We start from the raw sequence: 22,218 nt of genomic DNA, 5'->3' as shown, positions 1-22,218 counted from the left end.
CTAAAGTTTCCTGTGCTCATTAGGCAAGGCAGCTAATTATGGTCTGAAGCTCTGTTAGCCTACAGAACATGCAAGTTATGTGTAGCCACTGAGCAATAAACACTGGTCACATACAGTAGGTGTCATTATTTGAACTAATTTGACAGTCTTGAGACACTGTGCACAAATTGTGGTTCTTTTCATGGAAACTCGGTGCCATTGTTCTTCCTAAGTACTCAGGATCCACTTAAAGAAGTTAATAATGAGTCTTCAGAATAGTCTGACTGAAAATACGCCCTTTGCTGTGTTTTTAACTCAGTCTGCATTGACTCAAAGTATAGAATTTTCTGTTTAATTCTCTTCATTTATCCCCCCTGCCCCCACTCCAGAATCTCAGGATAAATTGCTCTAAACATCTATTTATGTTCATTTAAGTGTACAAGTGGGAGCATCACAGGTGTGTGGATCATAATCACCACGGGGCAGGGTCCGTCCCTGTGGGTGCTTGCTGTGCTGGAGTCAGAAAGAACATTTCATCAGGAGATCGCTGTCCTAGAACCGCAAGTCTACAGCTGCTGGGGACTTTGAGTATACTGCAGCTTCCCAAACTAGCATTTCAGACCCTCATAGGAAGAGCCTCATCTGCACTGGCCGCCTGGACACCCACAGTGTGTTTCCGTAGACCCACATGCTCAGGGGTGGATTTGCTGAGCTCCATCCTACCGTGCACACCCCCCCAAGTAGCCTTAGCGCCCCCGACCACTTTCCAGGGCACCCTCTCATCACTCAGCCTGTTTACGCTTCGTGGTCCACCTCTCAGCCCACTTCTGTGAAGTCTTTTGGATTATTCCAGCACCTGTGGGATTCTCTTACTTGGAACTGTGGCTCTTTACAGGGAATTAATTGTTTACAAAGTTTTGGTCACATATCTCAGTTTTATATATATCATCTTCTTGAATGAAACCAGGGTTCCTTTGAAATTTGAATGTATCGACATATTTGGCTTTAAAACCATATATTTTTCGTCTGTCTTTCACCCAATCCATACTTTCATTTTCTAGTACATAAGAAGTATGCCTGGAACTTACTAGGCACTTAAAAATCATTTGTTGAATAAATGAATGGGTTTTTCTGTATGCAGAAGACAGTATTTTGAATATTCATGAAACTAGCAAAAAAATCTAATCATAGCTGCTGCTGCTGCTGCTAAGTCACTTCAGTCGTGTTCGGACTCTGTGCGACCCCATAGATGGCTGCCCACCAGGCTCCCCCATCCCTGGGATTCTCCAGGCAAGAACACTGGAGTGGGTTGCCATATCATAGCAAAGTAACCAAAATACATGAGGATTAGTTCTTAGCCTAATACTAAGTACAGGAGAATACCAAGTAGAGTCATGTTGGGTATTTGTTTGCTCGGTTGGTTTTTTGTTTGTTTTGCTTTGATTTGAAAAGACATTAGTTTGCAGCTATTCTGATTTGGCACTGAGCTGAAACGACAGGGTTTGGTCCTGAGCTCATATGTGCATACTGGTACTGTGGCTATTGCATATGGAACTGCTCAGTAGCAATGCCCAAAGGATGTCTGTAAAGTAATGTGGCTGATCTTTAATCAACATACTGGAATTTTCCTATTTAAATCACTGTGATCTCCTACAAATTAGTCATCTTTTGAGACTATTCCTTATTCATCACGCTGTAGTCACACTTCGTTGATCTTTACAAGGTGTGCATGTGAGGTGTAAATGGGTGATGTGGCCGAGGAGAGGCAGAGGACATCAGGTGGGAAGGTGCAGATTAGCTAGTAAGATTGTGCTCCGCTTATCAAAGAATTACTGTATATGTCATGGAAGTTTTATCTGTTTTACTAAGATATTAATTGTGATTCAGAAGTTGACTGTATTTCCAAATCTGACTGGAAGTGTCTTCCATGAAGTCTAATAGCACATTACTTTCCATGCAGAATATGGAAACTGCTTTAGAGATATGCCTCATTAAAAGAAAGTTAATATACCAGTAGTGTTATAAGTGACCGAACTATTACCTAATATTTATGACTGTGTGGTTTCTCTGTCGTGTTCAAACTGTTTAAGTGAGAGTCCTTAGCTGCTTTTGAATCTCTTTGGTTACGCCAGTTTACTATTTATGACAATTCACATTTATTAGTCACGTTCCTAGATATGTTCTGCCCACCAGAATCCTGTTGCCTTCTTGCCTTTATGAGTTGTATCTGATTACTCAGTGGGAGGAGAGGCGATGTCGGAGTTTGGGACTGTCAGCAGATCTGGGCTCCAGGCCTGTTCCCCCCTCTTACTAGCTATGGTCCTTAAGTCATAGAACCTCGTCTGAAATGTAGCCCCTCGTTTATATGACACAAGCAACATTTACATCACAAGAACGGGACGAGGATTAACTGGCTAAATGCAGACAGCACGTTTTCATGAACGGTCAGTCCTTTAGCTATTACTGTGTTATTCACAGTCTGTTTGGTGGGTGCTGTATCGCTTTCCTTTGTTTTTACATTAATTTTGATTGGAGTGTAGTTGATTCACAGTGTTGTTAGTTTCTGCTGTACAGAACAGTGGATTGATTGTATGTACACATACATCCACCCTTTTGTAGGTTATTTTTCTATACAGGCCATTGTACAGTCTGCTTTGTCTTTTATTTTGCTTTCACTTGAAGTAGTTTCTACCCATTATGCTGTAGTGTATGAAGCTTGAAGTATTATAGCAAATTTTGGATGTATGTGCTAAATATAATGTATCTTGAATACCTTTGATGTTTAAGGAACATGCTTTCACAAATATGTATTAATTACTTCTATGTATTAATAGAAATTATGCTCACTATTTGATTGGCCTGTCACCTAGTTTCCAAGAAAAGGTAAAAATGCATATTTAGATGTAGGGAGTTTAACCAGAGTTGCTAAACTCTCCTAGAGAAAAGGGGATGTCTGCTTGATGCATGCAGCCCCCCTCTTCTCCTCTTCCGTTTCTTCGGGCCTAGTATTAGCTTGGCTCCCGGCGTGGTCGCGTCCTTTTGTTCCTGCTTAGTTTGTTGCAGTTCCAGACATCATTCTCAAGAAAGGCTGCTAGAGGCGTGAGGTAGACCCGCAAATTACCGTGAGCTGCCCAAGGCAAGTTAGGCCCAGAGAAGATATGAAACACGTGGGCTGTGCTAAAAGAACAGTCTCCACTCAGATAGTGTGATATGAACTTTCACTGTGACAATAATTCTAGATGGACAGAGGCTTGAAGGTAACCTTCTAGTTTGTAGATAAGTTATAACTTGAACGATATATCCAAAGACAAGAGACGCATCCTTACGTGTACGTCTGCTGTACGCATGTACATAGTTGTGTGTTGTGTGTATATGTGCATATGTACATATGTTGTCATTGTATGTTCAGATTTACCTATAACTGGCTGTATTTAACTAAAAGTATCTGCAGGTATGCATATTTGATATATTTTAAGGTCTCATTTTTCATAGAAGGGACTAAGTATGCATTATTCCACAAATAGTAAGCAAATAGAAATCTCGAGATATTCCACATACCTTGTTTTAAGGGGATACTTGCTTAGTAATCGGGGGGCTTCCCTGGTGGTTCAGATGGTAAAGAATCTGTCTGCAATGCAGGAGACCCGGGTTCATCCCTGGGCCGGGAAGATCCCCCTGGAGAAGGACATGGCAACCCACTCCAGTATTCTTGCCTGGAGAATCCCATGGACAGCGGAGCCTGGCGGGCTTCACGGGGTCGCAAAGAGTCCATGCAGTCACAAAGAGCAGGACACAGCTGAAGCAACTGAGCAGGCATGTGGACTGATAATATGTCAGCACTGAAGGCGTTGTTTTATACCGTTGATCCTTCAGTAACTTTATTTGGGGAATACGCTTTGGTTTCTGTTATCACAGTTGATTACTGCCATTATAAACTTTCTGTTAAGAACTTAATTGTACAGGTCCAGCTTTGTTGTCAATGGGGGTTCTTTACCTGTCAAAAAATTGAGATTCTATTTTGTCCCTGCTTTGGGGTGCAAGCCCTGAACTGGGTTTTGTAAGTAAATAACATTTTTTTCATCTTTTCAGTATGCTTAATATGACTGGAAACCAGAAAGCTCTATTCCTGTGAAGGCTAGATTAAGGCAGGGCAGAAGGAGGGACAGAGAAACCAACTGACCTGGGTCATTGGTCAGCAGGTGATGGTGAGGGTCCGAGGAAGTGCAGAGGCAGTGGGTATCCAGAGTCTGGGGGAGGCTGAGAGCGGCTTAGGGATGGAATCAATGGTAAGTCACTCATTGAATAGGACGGCCAGGAAGCAGAGTCAAGGATGCCTCTCCTGGCTCTGATCCGGGCAACTCATCAGTGCCATCTCCTGGTGGGGAGGCAGAGGAGTCGTAGGTCTGGCGTCAAGAGTGGTGAGTTTATTTTGAACACTTGTAGAACATCTAGATGAGGTCCCAGGCGCAAAAATGCAATGTGGAGCTCTGAAAAGAGGGACTAGGCTTGGAGTCATTAATGTTTTAAAAGTTCATTCTTGTATGGTGAATTGCACTGATATCAAAGTCAAAATGTTTTTCTTATAAACATGCAGTTACAGGTGGATTCGGGAAGGCTGCCCTTGTAGTCCTTGTATCATATGACCAAGGCTTCCCTCCTCCCAGCTTATGACATGTGCTTTGATGGCCTCAAGAAAGCCAATCTGGGGGTGGGTGGATGAAGATGGACAGGGAGAAATTGCTTGGAAAGGTGTACTAGTCAAGTTCGGATCACGGTGTGAAAGTGAATGTCCCATCATTTTGCATTTTGTGCTATGATGATTTCTGCTTTTCTTGGTTAGTTTTGATATGATTATTTCTCCCCAAGAAAACTGTAAACCCCTCATAGTTACAGAACTGTCTTCCACCTTTTCCCCTTGCTCTGTCCTCACCTATCATCACACCACATCACCTATGTTCCCCACTACAGCTGTTTAATATAAGAACACAGGCTTCGAGACCAGGTCCAGCTGGCTGTGAATCCTAGCTCTGCTGTTAACTGGCCACGTGACCTGGGATAAGTCCATCCAAGGCCATGCACACCTCTCTCTGCTCCGTGCTCTTTCCTGTAACATGAGGACTGTGCTGATACTACTATGGGTTGGTTCGTTTGCAGTTGCAGGTGTTTAGTCTACAGAGAAGACAGTCCAGTCTTTTGATTTGGTCCAGTCCAGTTCTGTGCAGCGTTACAGTGAGGATGAGATACTATGTCTATGGTATCTTGAGAGTGCTCAATAAATAAATTTTTCAGTAACTGTTATGTGATTGACTGCCACTACCATAAATATGCCTCAATTAACTATTTTCAAAATGATATCAAGGAAAGTTCAGTTCAGTTCAGTTGCTCAGTCATGTCTGACTCTTTGTGATACCGTGAACCGCAGCACACCAGGCCTCCCTGTCCATCACCAGCTCCTGAAGTCCACCCAAACCCATGTCCATTGAGTTGGTGATGCCATCCAACCATCTCATCCTCTGTCGTCCCCTTCTCCTCTCGCCCTCAATCTTTCCCAGCATCAGGGTCTTTTCCAATGAGTCAGCTCTTTGCATCAGGTGGCCAAAGTATTGGAGTTTCAGCTTGAACATCAGTCCTTCCAATGAATACCCAGGACTGATCTCCTTTAGAATGGACTGGTTGGATCTCCTTGCAGCCCAAAGGACTCTCAAGGGTCTTCTCCCAACACCACGGTTCAAAAGCATCAATTCTTTGGCACTCGGCTTTCTTTACAGTCCAACTCTCACATCCATACATTGCTTAAATTGAAAATCTAAAGTGAAATACATATAGGAAGAAATGTCTTTACAATAAGATCTGTGAAATAATGAAGTATTTTCCAGAAGTATGTTTCCTAAATCTTTTTGCTTAAAATTACAAATCAAGTTATATTTAAAAAGACAAAATCAAAATGATTTAATGATTTTCATTTTTATTATATAGAGGTTGATGAAATGCACATGAAAATTCTTCAGTCTCGTAAGTTACTGAGATAAAACATATTTCTGTTCTCTTCAATTTTTTTCAGTCAATGCCATGAATGATGATTTTTATTATACAAACTACAGTGAAATTTCAATTGTCTGGAGATCAATTATCAACCAACTTCAACTTGAACACAAACCCAAAAGCCTGCAAGTTATTTAAAAAAAAAAAACCTGTGCAATTAAAATAGATACCAGAAAGTACGTGCATAAAATCTCTGTACTTTTGTTTTTAAATTTCCATAATAAGAACTTTTAAAAAATAAAGGCAGATGAGAAGAAAGTACAAAAAGATTTTTTTAGATGGTCTTGAAGATGTATCACCTTCAGATAGCTGCTTTACTTTATGGAAAAAGGAAAACAACCTTTGAGGTACCAGACTTTGCTTAGTTAGTGAAGGATAATGCTTGCTTAGCTTTTTGAAATCTTGAAGTGTTAATGACTTTGACTGTTCCTCCTGTCCTAACAGGGTGATGGTGTGGGACTGTAGTAACCCATGGACCCACTCTTCTTGCCGGTCCCGCTGGTCATTCTAGTTGCATTAGTACTGTACCAATAGTAAATATTTCTTTAAAACCCACTCTGTGATGTCATGTTGGAATCAGTAAAAGTAAATTTAAAAATTTTCCAAGAACCCTCTTGTCCTTTCCTCCTGCCAAACCCATTCATTCCAACTTTATATATTGTTGTGACAAGTGAGATTATCTGATTTCTCAAGCTGTCCAACAACCTGGAGTTGCTGAAAAAATAGCTGTGACAACAGGAAGAGAGAGAAATACATAGAAGGATGTGAAACCAGGCAGCATAATGTGGGAACAATTAGAGCAGGGATTCCAAACCAGCGCTTCAGGCTGCATCCGTCTCACGAACGTGTTTAGCTTAACTCCCAATCTGTCCATCTGCACTGTATTTTTGTTTGTGTTTGTTGATTATTTTCAGTTTGTAACGCTCAAGTATCAGGTGATTCACATTTTACAAAATTGATTTTAAGTCTCCCATGAAGACCCAGAAGCACCGACTCTATGTTCCTAAAAGGGACTAGTTCTGGAGAGTTTGGACGGACTGTAGTGATTTGACCGAAGACGGTGGTGTCCAGTTCTCCGCTGCCCCCATCTCAGGGAGGGCATTTCAGTACTCACAATGCCCGCCCATCCTCTTCTCTCCCCAGCCCTGAGGCTCCGTGTTGGTTGTATTTATCTACAGTCTGGCTAAAACGAAGCTGAAGAAAACATTTGTTCATCCGATTCTCCGTCAAAAGTGAGGAATAGAAAGGTAGGCTTAATGGGCTGAGCGTTATTGAAAGAAAGGAAGCAAGTGAATTTTTTTTTATAGAGGAGAAAAATGTTTCAGTGTATCATATGCAAACAGTGTGGGTCTGTGTCAGAATAGCGCACTAAAGCAGCTTTGCTCGTTCACTTGATCTGCATGGCCCTTAGGCACTGGACTTGGTGAAGAGTCCAGAGCTTGGAGCACAGCTGCTAATTGCAGTGAAGCATAGTACTCGGGGAGAGTTTTGCTAGGTCTGATAAATGCCATGTAAAAAGATAAAGAAGTAGATAAAACTTTCCAGAACTATTTCAATCTAAAATAGTCGAAATAAGAAACTTTGAGTGTATATGTTGAAGCATTTGAAATTGCCAATATTTAATAATTTTGACCCAGAAAAATGGCAGCTTCACATTGATTAACCTGCTATAAAGCAGTTTCTGCTACCTGCTTATTTCACTTACGTGGAATTCCTTGTTTTCCCACAGTATCAAAAATGTGATGGTGATTTATCCTGGTTAATAAAATTCATAATACATTGAAGAACAGTTACAGATGATATGTGAAGCTTATAGAAGCAATTAAAACATACAGTGCCATGCTTCATTACAGTCTGAAATACAGCTTATGTTCATGGATGAGATCATATACTTGCAGTGTAATGATTGAAACATTTTGCAGTTGATAAGCCCTTCATTATGAGAGGACAGTAGCTTCACAAATCTTCTAATCCCCTGAGATATAATGCTTTCTCTAGAGAGACTCCTCTATTTATCATCTAATAAATATGTTCTGGAAGTTAACTGCATTGCACTTTGTTGGTTCTTCTCTATGGGTACAGGTTTCTCCTTTCATAGGCTTTATCTTAAAAAGAAATCTACTGAAATTCAGTAGATTTTATAAGAATCTTCAGTAAATGCAAAGGATTTAAATCGAAGCTTTGGGGGATGCAGTTTTATTTAAACTCTTTCATTTCTTAGCACCTGAACAGTTCTTCCAAATAACGTATTTAGTGCACACAAATAATTTTTAAGCTCATAGTGGTTACACTAAACTGCATGCATATCCTAAAAAAATTGGAGTAATAATTAGTAGAGAACTACATTATCTGATATTCCTTTGTTTTTGTATAAAGCATAAAATTCTAAAGAACTGAAATGTTTAAATTCTGCTTTTTAACTTTCAAACCTATTATCACTGAGGATAAATTGCATTTCTTAAACTAATAATAGTTTGTTTATAACTGTATATATAAATATTTATGATATTACTGATTTAAGGGAGCTGTCAATCATAGTCTGTTTTCTTGAAGACATCTTCCTCTGGACCTGAAAAACAGTTGGCTGAATTTAATGACTATTACATATTTTGTGGCTAGATGATGGAATGAATTAAATGGAAGCACAATACTATTTCATCAGGTTTGCTGCAATTAAATAGAGGAGAATTCTCCTACCAAAAACATACGGAATGAAGTCATGTTAATGCATTTATTTTAGCAAAAATAGTCCCTTCACTGAGAATATCCCTTTACATAGCATGATAGGTGTTTACTTGTTTATTTTCAAATATCTTGAAGTAAAAACAGTTCTTAAGGCTTTTGGTGAAATCAGAAAAAGCATTTCAAATATGTTATGGAGGAAAGATTTAAGTTATAGAAGCTATTCCTTGAGAATATATGGAGAATTTTCAAGCATCTGGGATTCTATTTCAAATATTGTTTTACTCAGTGGTAAATATTGATATAATACTGCAGCTGATAAAATAAAGTATATCCCAATAGATTTTTAAAATAATCTATTTGCCCACATAGATAAACCTAAATATAGAGCAGAGTAATAGTGTGGGAATGAGGAATAACTAAGAAGATATTATTGTTTAATTAGGTTTAATTATATTTTCAGGATATACTGCTCACCCTGGATGCTAACCCGTCCTGCTTTTACTCTACCTTTAATTTTTGCTTTTTATAGACTGTGTATTGGCAGCCTACTCCAGTGTTTTCCTGAAGAATCCCATGGACAGAGAAGCCTGGTGGTCTGTAGTCCATAGGGTCACAGAGAGTAGGACATGACTGAAGTGACCCAGCATGCATGTAACACATATACATATAAAGAGACCGACCTTTCCTTTAATTATATATTTCATTCAAGTCCCAAAAAGCAATTTTTAATGAATGCCTAAAATTGAAAACAATTAGGAAAGGCCATGTTCTTTCTTAATAATTGAAATAGCTGATAATCCACATGCATTTATCTTCTCTTCCTCCTAAAATCTTGCTAAAGTGACATTAAAGGGATTTTTTTTGAGAGAGAGAGTAGGAAAGGATATGAGAATGAGAGATGGCAACACATTTTTAGAAAACACAAATCAGTCTTAACAAAGCAGTGAAACTCATAGCCTCAGTGCTCCCAGAGAAGCACTCCATGACAGATAAGCTAGTGCAGGTGAGCCTGTTAGCCTGCAGAACCCCTGCAAGTCTCAGCTCTTAGAAGGATCTGAGAAATTAGAAAGCCCTTGTGATATGGTGAAAGATCTGCAAGTGACCAGACATTTGAAAGAAGCTTCTGACATAAGAGAGATGAAAACAAACAGGAAAACCAAGCTGAAAGGAAACAGAGGCAACGCAAATAGCAAAAGAAAGCATCAAAAGCCTCAAGCACTGTTCTCAGAGACAAGAAAAGCAAATACATCCTTGAAGAAGAACGACTGCCCTGAAAGAAAGGAGAGGGCGAGTTTCCAGACTGATGGGCCCACCAAACGCCCAGCGCCATGTATGAAAGTGGATCTACGTGAAGGCATGTCACCCGGAAGGCTTACATTGCTAAGGATAAAAAGGAGATTCTAGAAGTTACTCAAGAAAGAAGACAGGATTCATGCTGTAGATCGGGAATGAGTGGCTCCAGTTCTTTTAAAAGCCAAATCTCTTAATTACCACCATGTAGGTGGTAATTATTTTGCCACTATTTGGCTCAGCAGTGAACATATATAAACAGTCGTAATAATTTAAGTATCTTATCTTTTGTTTATTCTCCATAACCACACTGAAAGCAAAGCAACAAGGATTTTCTTTTCTTTCATATTTGATTCCCTTTGTCATTTTGCATGCAGTAATCATACAACTCTATACAGTCAGCAAAAATAAGACCAGGAGCTGACTGTGGCTCAGACCATGAACTCCTTATTGCCAAATTCAGACTTAAATTGAAGAAACTAGGGAAAACCACTAGACCATTCAGGTATGACCTAAATCAAATCCCTTACGATTATACAGTGGAAGTGAGAAATAGATTTAAGGGCCTAGATCTTATAGATAGAGTGCCTGATGAACTATGGAATGAGATTCATGACATTGTACAGGAGACAGAGATCAAGACCATCCCCATGGAAAAGAAATGCAAAAAAGCAAAATGGCTGTCTGGGGAGGGCTTACAAATAGCTGTGAAAAGAAGAGAAGCAAAAAGCAAAGGCGAAAAGGAAAGATATAAACATCTGAATGCAGAGTTCCAAAGAATAGCAAGAAGAGATAAGAAAGCCTTCTTCAGCGATCAATGCAAAGAAATAGAGGAAAACAGCAGAATGGGAAAGACTAGGGATCTCTTCAAGAAAATCAGAGATACCAAAGGAACATTTCATGCAAAGATGAACTCAATAAAGGACAGAAATGGTATGGACCTAACAGAAGCAGAAGATATTAAGAAGACATGGCAAGAATACACAGAAGAACTGTACAAAAAAGATCTTCACAACCCAGATAATCACGATGGTGTGATAACTCACCTAGAGCCAGACATCCTGGAATGTGAAGTCAAGTGGGCCTTAGAAAGCATCACTATGAACAAAGCTAGTAGAGGTGATGGCATTCCAGTTGAGCTATTCCAAATCCTGAAAGATGATGCTGTGAAAGTGCTGCACTCAATATGCCATCAAATTTGGAAAACTCAGCAGTGGCCACAGGACTGGAAAAGGTCAGCTTTCATTCCAATCCCAAAGAAAGGCAATGCCAAAGAATGCTCAAACTACCGCACAATTACACTCATCTCACACGCTAGTAAAGTAAGGCTCAAAATTCTCCAAGCCAGGCTTCACCAATATGTGCACCGTGAACTTCCTGATGTTCAAGCTGGTTTTAGAAAAGGCAGAGGAAGCAGAGATCAAATTGCCAACATCCTCTGGATCCTGGAAAAAGCAAGAGAGTTCCAGAAAAACATCTCTTTCTGCTTTACTGACTATGCCAAAGCCTTTGATTGTGTGGATCACAATCAACTGTGGAAAATTCTGAAAGAGATGGGAATACCAGACTACCTGATCTGCCTCTTGAGAAACCTGTATACAAGTCAGGAAGCAACAGTTAGAACTGGACATGGAACAACAGGCTGGTTCCAAATAGGAAAAGGAGTTCGTAAAGGCTGTATATTGTCACCCAGTTTATTTAACTTCTATGCAGAGTACATCATGAGAAACGCTGGACTGGAAGAAACACAAACTGGAATTAAGATTGCCGGGAGAAATATCAATAACCTCAGATATGCAGATGACACCACCCTTATGGCAGAAAGTGCAGAGGAACTCAGAAGCCTCTTGATGAAAGTGAAAGTGGAGAGTGAAAAAGTTGGCTTAAAGCTCAACATTCAGAAAACGAGGATCATGGCATCTGGTCCCATCACTTCATGGGAAATACATGGGGAAACAGTGTCAGACTTTATTTTGGGGGGCTCCAAAATCACTGCAGATGGTGACTGCAGCCATGAAATTAAAAGACACTTACTCCTTGGAAGGAAAGTTATGACCAACCTAGATAGCATGTTCAAAAGCAGAGACATTACTTTGCCAACAAAGGTCCATCTAGTCAAGGCTATGGTTTTTCCTGTGGTCATGTATGGATGTGAGAGTTGGACTGTGAAGAAGGCTGAGCGCCGAAGAATTGATGCTTTTGAACTGTGATGTTGGAGAAGACTCTTGAGAGTCCCTTGGACTGCAAGGAGATCCAACCAGTCCATTCTGAAGGAGATCAGCCCTGGGATTTCTTTGGAAGGGCTGACGTTGAAGCTGAAACTCCAGTACTTTGGCCACCTCATGTGAAGAGTTGACTCATTGGAAAAGACTCTGATGCTGGGAGGGATTAGGGGCAGGAGGAGAAGGGGACGACAGAGGGAAGATGGCTGGATGGCATCAAGGACTCGATGGACCAGAGTCTGAGTGAACCCCGGAGTTGGTGATGGACAAGGAGGCCTGGCGTGCTGCAATTCATGGGGTCTCAAAGAGTCGGACACGACTGAGCAACTGATCTGATCTGATCTGAATCATACAACAAATATTAATCAAGTTACCCTAGAGTTCAACAGTTCTCTATGTAATTTGTTATTTCTCAATATTATCAAACTCTCTTTAACTTCATCCTCCCCACACACAAAAAAAAATCTTGGGGAATACTTCTGATTAACATGAAATTGGTATCCCCATTCAGAAAGGCACATCCAGCAGTTTTCCTATTAGAGCCGTGAATTGCCAAGTCCCTAGAGGTGGGACTGCCAATCAGAGCCCCAATTTCACATTCCAGAAATACTGAGGATGAGGTCACTAAAGCAGAAATCACATGGATGAGGCATCTCTCTCGTCCACCGGCTGGCCCTGGAATGGGGCATACAGATAGAAGTGAAGTGGATGAGTCACAAGGGAGACAGGCGGGAAGTTCCACACTGCAACACAGAAATGGTCCAGACGGTTGTTATTAGTGATGCGGAGCATCCTGAACATAGAAACCTGAACAGATAAAGGAGATAATAGACTTGTGGTGACTCTACCGGCCATGCTGACTCCCAAGGAGTTGCCGCAGACAGGTCTAGCTCGTGATCCACCTCCCCACAAAGAAGGTTTTGAAAGGAACAGGTCTTTGCCTATCATTTTATTTGAGCAAACTGTTTGCAAGATGGAGGTGGGAGGCAGGGGATGGAAGGAGGTTAGGCCACCAGAGCAAGAGTGAAACACGTGGATCTTGTGTCTGAAGAGTTTTGCGAAAATGTCAGAAGGATCTGACAGGTTCCAAGAAGATAAATCACTACAGAATAATCAAGACCTGCCCTGATAAAAGTATCGATCCTGAGAAATAAATCATATGATTTCTAGACATTAAAAGCAAGACACGTATGAAGGGGAAGAATCAGGTTGCACTTGGGTTTCTCCACAGCAGAAGCGAAACACTTGTCTTTGAAAGCTCTGAACATAAAAATAAGTGTGACCAGCAAATTGAATACTTAGCCATGTTGTTCCTTAAATGTAAGAGTAATAGTCTTTTTTAAGCATTCAAGAATTTACGAATATACGATGAATCTTTCTTTGAAAAAACAAAAAACAAAACTACTTAAAGATGCTGCTACCTAACCACCCAGGAGAACTAAAGAGCCTCTTGATGAAAGTGAAAGAGGATAGTGAAAAAGTTGGCTTAAAGCTGAACATTCAGAAAACTAAGATCATGGCATCTGGTCCCATCACTTCATGGCAAATAGATGGGGAAACAGTGGAGACAGTGGCTGACTTGATTTTTTTGGCTCCAAAATCACTGTAGATGGTGACTACAGACGTGAAATTAAAAGACGCTTACTCCTTGGAAGGAAAGTTATAACGAACCTAGACAGCATATTAAAAAACATAGACATTACTTTGCCAACAAAGGTCCATCTAGTCAAGGCTATGGTTTTTCCAGTGGTAATGTATGGATGTGAGAGTTGGACCATAAAGAAAGCTGAGCGCCGATGAATTGCTGCTTTTGAACTGTGTTGTTGGAGAAGACTCTTGAGAGTCCCTTGGACTGCAAGGAGATCCAACCAGTCCATCCTAAAGGAGATCAGTCCTGGGTGTTCATTGGAAGGGCTGATGTTGAAGCTGAAACTCTAATACTTTGGCCACCTGATGTGAAGAGCTGATTCATTGGAAAAGACCCTGATGCTGGGAAAGATTGAAGGCAGGAGGAGAAGGGGACGACAGAGAAAGAGATGGTTGGATGGCATCACTGACTCAATGGACATGGGTTTGGGTGAACTCCAGGAGTTGGTGATGGACAGGGAGGCCTGGCATGCTGCAGTTCATGGGTCGCAAAGACTTGGACACGACTGTGTGACTAAACTGAACTGAACTGAACCACCCAGGAGATTAAAGTAAAAAAAAAAAAAATCTCAGGAATAAAAAAAATTATAGAAAAGCTCATGGTATTTCACGCATTTAATATAGAACCAGAGCAAAACAACCATGAAAATTGTGGTTAGAAAAGCATATGGAAATGTTGAAACCTGACAATGTAAAAATAATAACATACCTAACAAATAAGAGAGGAAGAAGAAAGAGGAAGAAATATTTGCCAGTTTTCTTATCTTTCCAAGAAAAGATTCAATAGATTCTGTCCAACATTAAAGTGTAGAATTTTAAAAATAGCTCAGAATTTTGTTTTTGTAAACTTTTTAAAGAATTGCTGTCTTTGGTGGTAAAGAAATGTTTAGTTGAATTTCTATGATTCTTTTAATCTCAATTCAGTTTCTTTTCATTAAATTCAAGTAAAACTGATTACTTTTAAAAATCATGTATAATAATATATACTTCTGAAATTATTTTTATTTCACCTGGCTATATGCAGAAGATGTTGGAAGAATGCTTACCAAAGTTAGTGGTGGTATTTCTGGATAGAGGGGTTTCGGGTAATTTTTAAGGTTTCTTGGACTTTCCTTTATTGATTCAATTTTTATGATAAGTTGTGCCGTTTTTACCAAGTCAATAGAGTCATTGATTAAAAATCAAGGAACTGAATAAAGTTATTTTGTCTGGACTGCTAAAAAAGTATATACAGATATTTCAGTAACATCTACCAACAAAACACGTGTTTAGTAACTGAGCCATATTCATATTTTCTGCTGGTGTGACTCAGCTGAGCACTGTTGAGAACCGTTTGGGGGCTTTTTGTGTAATTGCAGAAAATAACTGAGCCATCCTGTGCAGTTTTCTGTGTCAGTTAAGATTCTTTGGTTGCAAGTAACAGAAACCAACAGAGGCCACTTTAAACAAAAACAAAGCAAAAGAACAAAGGCAAAGGCAGTGCTGAAAGAAACTGGGCTAACGCCCAGAACAAAACCAAAACTCAGTAAAATAGGTCTTGGGCCAGGTAAGAACGTGGGACCTCTAAGGCTGGGACTAAGGAGTGTGCCTTCAGGGAAGCTGCCCCAGGATGCGTGATCTCTAGCTCTTTTCCTAAGCCATTGCAGGCAGAATGCAGATCCCTGCTGGGGAGTGTGTTCAGTCAAGTTTGGGACTCCTGCCCTGGAGAAGGGAGGGGACCTTTGATTTCAAAGTACATCCATGGAAAGGAAAATGGAAGGGTTGTTTCCAGAAACTGCAGATGAATGGACACTGGGCAGAGAAAATTACCAGTGCCCCCTATCTTTGTCTCACTTTAAGCTTGCAGAAAAGTAAGCCTCTCTCGCTCAGTATGCCTCGAGAGGAATTAGCTGATTTAGTTTCTTTATCAGATCTGTTCCTTCATTCCTTTCAAAGTAATTACAGGCTGCTTCTTCCCTGTCTCATGACACTGATTATTAGCTAAAGCTAATTCATCAGCTAGATATAGGTGAAACACCTTTAGCTATCTTTCAGGAAAAGCTTAGTAAATTATTTGTCATTCTCCAGCCCAAGAAACGTTCTCCCTGTAAGTAAAAGTTTATTAGATACCGTGAGAGGTCTCTGGGTTCAGCCATTTTCTGTCCTAGCTATAATTAGAAAGCTAGATAAATTATATCAACTCCTAGGGAAAAAAATCCACACACATACTCTTTTTAATAAATCCAATTTACTCTATTTGCTTGGTATTAACAACTGTTAATGTTATGTCCAAATTCCCTTCCTTCCTCGTTGAAAAGAACTCTGTCACTACAGCCAGGACATACAAATGGATAGTTAATTACTCGGCACAGAGGGTTATGTGATTCATCACTGCAGTGTGGAAGCGAATGTTGCCAGTTGTCAGCTTTTTCCAGACTGCGTAGTGTTATATGGTTTACATCCCAATCAATGGTGGCAAAGCTCCAGAAAGAAATACTACCTGGAAGTCAGAGACTCATTAAACTCATCAGTCTGTAGCCCTTCGTCAGTGATTTCCAAACCTAGCTGTGCATCAGAATCACTTGGTGACATGAAAAAAAAAGGAGAAGCAGGAAAAGACACAGCTTCCTGGCATCCACCCTGAAGCGATGGGTCAGGAGGAAAGTCAGGATTTTCCAGGGCCTGGGGTTTATGCAATTTGGGGTGTCTCTTTAAGAAGATGAATGCAAAGCATCTTGCTTTAACAGATTTTACAAAAGTACTTTACCATGTGGATGTATCTCTAGGATCCTGGCCCTGGTAAAGGTCCATGTTAATGACGGACCCTGAAGCTTAACTTCATTAGCTTCAAGGTGGGCCACATGTAGACTAGGACTGGGGAATAAATGTGTGTTTGCCTGTCTGCGTCTGTGTGTGTGTGTGTGTGTGTGTGTGTGTCCGCGTGAGCTTGCGCTCCTGTGTGCCTGATGCAAGGTCCCAAGTGAGAGGACCCAGGGCTGGGACTCTGCCTTCTCCCTCGAAAACAAAAACAAGTAGAGAAAGTGTAGTGTTCTCTACATTTTAATCCAGTCCTGCACTACACTCTGAACTCTCAGGCTGAAACACTTTGAATTTCATATTTTATTGACTTTGCCCTTCTTGGGGCAGAAGTGCCCATCGGCAGGAGTTATTGCCGGTTTCTAAACTAGTTCACACTCAGGACAACAGCCCCCGAGTTACAGCTGCACTGGTTACAGTCAGGGAGGAGTCACTGCACTCCACTTTCTGTCTTTCGTTTTGGTTTACAAATAGCCTTTTGCTTTTTTCCCATGATTTCCCGTGATTTTAGATATTGAATTTCGGCGCCAGTAAGTGTGTTTGTTTGCCTTAAGGAGTGCTGAGTGGGAGAGAAATGACATTATAGGAAATGTCAAGTTCTTCACTTTACTCTGGTAGAATTGAATGATCTGTCCAATAGAGCTCCAAAAAAATAAAAAGTGTTTAATCCTTTGTGAAAGTAAAACATGCTTCATGTTGAACATCTGAAAATGAACAAATATTTAAGGAAAAATATGTTACCCACAGTCTCCTCCAAAGATACCTGCAGTCATCACAGCAATTAATATACTGTGGCTACTCAATACCTGTTTTTAGAACAAAAGAAAAATATGAACTCCAGAGAATACAAGCCAAACCTTTTTCTAAGTTTTTTCCCTAAGTGCCTGTGATTACGATATCTAACATAACATATACTTAAATGAACGTATATCGAGTCCTCACAAGTCAAGGCCCTGTGCTCGATGATGATGATGTAAAGATGAAGCACGGTGGTCCTCACTCCTCGCAGTGGAATTTGTATCCAGTAGAAGAAGCCCAGTAAATCCCCGCCAAAGCAAGGATACCTAGAGCCGCTGTGTAAAATCACATGCAGGGAGTTTCCTTCAAATCCAAGTGCGCCTAGCGATTTCTTTTCTCTCGACGTTCTTGACTGTTCTCCTTCTCTCATTCCATTTCCAGTCCCTCAGCAAATGCTGTTGGTCCTGTCTTTAAAATCGATTCACAACTCGACTCCTCTCCCTCTCTTATTATGCTACCCTGAGCCAAGCCACCATCACTTCTTATCTAGATGATAGCAGTGGCCTGCTTATTGATCTGCCTGATTCTGTTCTTGCCCCTATACGGTCTGTTCTCCATCCAGAAGCTGGAGAAGTCCTTTGAAAATTTTTCAGCTCATAACAACAGCCTTCTGCCACAAATTCTCCAGTGTATTCTCACCTTATTTAGAGTAAAAGCCCCAATGTCATTACATCGGCCTAAAAGAAGATTGTGTCCAACCCCTTTTCCGCCAACTCCTCAGTGTAAAATCTCCTGTTCACCGTCTTGCTCTTCTGCTCACTCTAGAGCAAGCCAGGAACCTGCCTCCCTCATGGGCTTGGCACGAGGCCTTCTCTATGCAGTGCCTTTCCCTGGGACATCTGCCTGCAGGACTTGATGTCCCCCCTCAGATCCTTGTTCGGATGCCACTCTCTCTGTGAGGCCTTTCCTGTTCGTCCTGATTAAAACCCGAGCGCTCCTGCCCCTGGTCCCTGCCTTATTTTTCTCCAAAGCACTGTCACCACTCAAAATACCATGCATGCTTATCATTTATTTACTTTCATAATACAAGCTTCACAAGGGCAGGATCTGCTCTCTCTACCCCCAGCCCCTGAAACATTCCTGGTGCCTCGTAGGTGCTCAGTTAGCATTTGCTGAAAGAAGGAGGATGATGTACTCAGGCTACTGACATGCCTCCACGTTCTCTCCTCCTGTGGTTTTCTTCTGTTCAGTGTCAAGACGCTTCACAGTGCTGACTGGGCGGCTCAGCAGCACCTATGTCGTCACCAGCCTTTGTGTTTCTTAAATGATAGTTGCTGAAATCTCATTGTGCTTTTCTGCACTCCAGGGCAGATAGATGTTAGTAGCCGATGGCTGCTTGAAACTGATGCTCTGTCTTTACAGTGGTCTGGAAAATTCAGTTCAGAAAGGGGCCTACAAAGAGAGACGACAGAGACACCACTGTACTTTTCCATATCTACGAACCAACATATTTAAGCCCAGAATTTGCTTCTCATAAAGTGAGGAAATCTAATATAATGTCAGGATTTTGAAAAGGATGCATAATTCTTTGATAAGTAATGTATGTATTTATGCAGGCTGGAATAAAAAAGAATCATTGAACCAGAGACTTTAGGTTGTCCACTAATGTTAGAGTGGTAAGGTTTTGTTTTTTTTTTTCTTCCTCATCTCAAATTCTAAATTTAATAAGGAGATTGTCAGGGGAACCTAACATTCCATTCAGAGGGTTAGTTACCAGCAAATACAGCACCACTGAAAACCAGAGTCGTGGGTCAGATTCCTGTTCAGCGAAGGCTAGTTCTGAATGCGGCCCTTGTTCCTTGCATTTTTGGAAGCCTCACATTCAGAAGCAGTTTCTATCTGCTCAATCACATTTGTGTCTTTCTGCATTAAAATAAAAATAGTCAAGAAGGGATAAAGGGGAGAAATATTTATTCTTGCTCCTGATGCATATAAAGACCTTTATAATTTTAAAACTCCTTCATTTGAAGTCTTACTTTTCCACTAGCTTGTTTATCTCATAGGAAGGAAAGCAGGCACAGCCTATAAATAATGCTTGCGTTTCCATTTCAGGATGTGTAGGGCAGGAGAGCCTCTCCCTGAAAGGTCAAGGGCCATAGCCAGCTCGCTCCCTTCCTGAGTCAGACAGTTCCCCCGTGTTACTGTTCGGAACTTGGTAAATCAGAGTCATGTAAAATAATGCCCTGTGTGCAGCAGCCTGAAAATTCTAGCACAAGGCAGAGTCTCCACTCTAATGTTCCCACTGTTGGAAGACAGTTTTTGTTTAAGATTTATTTTTCAGTCGATTTTTAGAGGTGTAGAGTTCCTAAAGTGAAGCGTACTCCACAGTCTTTGAAATTTCCACAAGGAAATGAGCATTTGGAAAGTTCATGACCTTATTTCTTCCCTTGAATTTGCTTTCATATTTTAAGAAACTTTAAGACTTTTCATGTCTCCAGAGGATAGATTAAGTTTATTTTACTGGGAGTTTTCTTCAAATTACATGGAAAATTATATGTTGTCTAGAAAGCTATTCTCTGCTATAGCCTAATAATAGAAAAAATATGTATGTGCTTTCCTTCTTCAGCAATTTAATAGTTATTATAGCTTACTGAGTGATTGCAAGGAGAGAGGCACTGAGCTAGGGCTTTGTGGAAGCGTGTGGCGTGGGAAAAGGGAAGAGCACCATTAACCCTTAGGGAAATGCAAGTGGAGCCCACGGGGAGGCACCGCTTCACGGCCGCTGGAGCGTCTGTAATCAGAGAGACAGATACTACCAGGTGTCGGCACGGCTGTGGGCCCACTGGAGCGTTCATACGTTACTGGTGGGAATGTAAACCGGCAGACCCACTTTAGAAAACGCTGTGGCAGTTTCGTAGGAAATGAAGCACACACTTAACTGTATGACCCATTAATCCCATGTCAGGTATTTACCCAAATGAAATGAGAGCACGTGTTCCCACACAGACACCTACGGTGGTGTCCACAGAAGCATGTACCTAATGCCCAGAAAGCAGAGACAACCCAAAGGCCCGTCTGTACTGGAGTGGATGGCTTTTCAGCATTGAGAATGAACAGACTTCCAGTACACACAGCAATAGAGATGAATCTCAGGAACATAATGGACAGCTGAAAAGCCAGAAACAAGTGTGTTGAGTGTTTGACATCCGAAAATAAGAATACTGATCCAGGCAATTGGAAGTCAAGATCGTGGTTGTCCTTCCGGGGGAATGGTAATGACTGGTGTTGGGGATGAGGGTGCTTTAGGGGTGCTGGCCACGCTGTGTGTCTCATCCAGATGCCGTTACACAGCTGTGGCAGCTTGGTCAGAATTCGTCAAGTTGTTCCCTGAGGACTTGTGCAGTTTTCTGCCTGCAGGTTATACTTCCAAAAACTATACTAAGACTATAAGAAAACTGAGTGACGCTTGGTTTCCACAGATTGAGGGGTTCTAGGAAAACACTCTCCACATTCATTGCTACAAAGACTTTACCGTCTAGTGGGAAGACAGGCTTGTTGATAAATAATTCTAATATGAAACCAACTCTTAGCAGTGCTGCATTAGAGATATATATAAGTGCAGCGAAGTAAAGGAAAACACCTAACAAAAAAAGGAGACTGGCAAAAACGTTATAGGCTGTAGTCACCGTTGGGTTTGCTTCATAATACTGGGCTGCTGCTGCTGCTGCTAAGTCGCTTCAGTCGTGTCCAGCTCTGTGCGACCCCATAGAGGGCAGCCCACCAGGCTCCCCCGTCCCCGGAATTCTCCAGGCAAGAACACTGGAGTGGGAGGAACAGAATAATGTTTAAAAGTGGAAGACAGGCTACACATTAGAAGGGAAGTGAAAGTGAAGTCTCTCAGTCATGTCCGACTCTTTGCAACCCCCTGGACTGTAGCCCACCACAGTCCTCCGTCGATGGGATTCTCCAGGCAAGAGTGCTGGAGTGGGTTGCCATTCCCTTCTCCATACATTACAAACAAAGGAATTAAAGCTTTGGATTATGTACAAGGAGTTGGGACTGTTGGAGAGACAAAGTTGGTTTCAAATATCAGAACACATAAGTTGTTTATATCCTTCAAGATAAGTTCCTCTGTTTTCAGTTGACTGCCTTTGTCTGAGTTGTAGGTTATTTTGTTCCAGAGGTTCTCAGCCATGAGTGCATGTTGGGATCACAGGAGCTTTTATAGCTGCTCCCGAGTCAGAATCTCCAGGGCTGGGACTCGGGTGTCTGTCCTCTTTCTAGGCGCCTGTGAGTCTCCTGGACCGCCGGGGCTGGAGCCCCTGCTGGAGTCCTGCAGGGCAGAAGGAGCCTTCACTGGGACCATCACACAACAAGAAGGGCCTCTCTTTGTTTTGGGAGCTACTATGGCTTTCACAAAGAAGAGCACTTTTCATATTCATCTCTTTGTACCTGTGCCAAGAAATTTCTTTGCAAATGGCTTTTATCCAAGTATGACATGAAAGATGTTAATCCTACTGTTAAATTTTAACCTTAATTCTTTCCAGCACTGGGGCATTGCTTCTGATTTTATTACAGGTACATAGATCCACAGCAGACGATAGAACTGCAAAGGACAAAATGGCACGTGTGGGTCACTTGTTAATGCACTCACATGACTAATCTTTCTCCTGTGGGGGAAAGATGTATTTTTAGTCCTAACATTTTTATATCAGATCTTTCAATGTAAAAATAATACCTGCTTTCCCTTAGAAAATGTTAGTCCTCTCCCTAGTTCATTCACTTGATGTTGCTTGTTAACTTATCCATTTTCTGTCTC

At 41.1% G+C, this 22,218-nt stretch overlaps 1 protein-coding gene across 1 annotated transcript in view; it reads left to right on the top strand.

Moving 5' to 3' along the window:
* Positions 1-22,218, top strand: part of FBXL17 (F-box and leucine rich repeat protein 17) — a 522,649-nt gene that overhangs the window by 465,985 nt on the left and 34,446 nt on the right. The window lies entirely within an intron of this gene.

The sequence above is a fragment of the Bos taurus genome, chromosome 7, assembly GCF_002263795.3.
Source record: "Bos taurus isolate L1 Dominette 01449 registration number 42190680 breed Hereford chromosome 7, ARS-UCD2.0, whole genome shotgun sequence".
NCBI classification, from domain to species: Eukaryota; Metazoa; Chordata; class Mammalia; order Artiodactyla; family Bovidae; genus Bos; species Bos taurus.
The sequence above is the reverse complement of the archived record's forward strand: the minus strand, read 5'-3'. Positions and strand labels throughout refer to the sequence as shown.